The sequence below is a fragment of the Anneissia japonica genome, unplaced genomic scaffold, assembly GCF_011630105.1.
Source record: "Anneissia japonica isolate Jap-2015-1 unplaced genomic scaffold, ASM1163010v1 scaffold287623_len557403_cov176, whole genome shotgun sequence".
Taxonomy (NCBI): Eukaryota; Metazoa; Echinodermata; class Crinoidea; order Comatulida; family Comatulidae; genus Anneissia; species Anneissia japonica.
This window is the reverse complement of record NW_022683923.1, coordinates 40,557-41,738: the sequence shown is the minus strand read 5'-3', so window position 1 is coordinate 41,738 and position 1,182 is coordinate 40,557.

The following is a 1,182-nucleotide window of genomic DNA, read 5'->3' as shown; positions in this document are numbered from 1 at the left end:
ATTGTAAACTAAGTAAAATGCAATAGAAAAAGAACCCTTTACCATTTCATTTATAGAAAGCACATGAAAGATAACAAAGCAACTAATCTATTGCAATCGTGATTGGTCATTCTCTTGGAATGAGGTCAAACAATTCAAGCATCACTGGCGTTAGTTCCGTGGCGTTAACTAATCTGGGTCTGTAGGTAGCGTTAATAAAGCCACAGAGGTAGCGTTGTGAGTGGCGTAAATAACGCCACTGCCTAAGGCTTGTTTATACTTCAACGATCTTAGTTTTTTACTGTTTATATACTGTATTTATTTTGTTTTTGGTAATTTGTGTGTTGGGAGCCGCACGTCCTTCAGGCGACAGTGGATTTTCCACTTTTGTGTCTCCTGAGCCGTCATGCCAAATGAATAAAATAAAATAAATAAAAATAACGATAAAAAAGCTAAAAAGCGATTGTTCATATAGAAAACAAAAGAAATAAGAGAATTTTTACAGTAGGACGATTCGATAACGATTTATCGTGTATACAATAACAAAATATTTTAACAAATTAAATCAGATGACGTCATAATCATGGAAAAACGATAAAATCGTTGCTACTACTACGATTTTAATGTTTTTATGATTATGATATCATCTGATTTGATTTGTCAAAATATGTTATCACATAATTGATAAATCGTTATCGAATCGTTCTGTGAAAAAACTTCTCTTATTTCTTTTATTTTCTATATAAACAATTGCTTTTTAGCTTTTTTTTTTTTTATCGTTATCGTTATCGTTGGAGTATAAACAGGCCTTTACGCCGTGTGCGTGAATATATCCTTACGCGCAGCGTCAGTCACGAACAGGACTTGCCGAACCGCCTCAGGTCGCTGGACATGATAGGTAGGAAACTCACAATCACACGAGCATCGGCTTTGCGAAAAAAGTGATATTTGGTATTGAAATCTTGGAGCATTTAGAGGTAGAGTAACTGAAAATTACACCTCCAAGAAAGGAGACGAGGAAATTAGGATGTTAGAGTAATGCACGTTAAAACAATAAATTAAGAAAAACCTCTAGATGGCCAGAAATGACACTTTTAGTAAAATTCATCATCATCACATCACCATTAGTCAAAATGAAGCGCCAAAAAAATTCTCATGTTCTTTTATCAGGGATTTTTGACAACCATAGAGATCTTATTAATG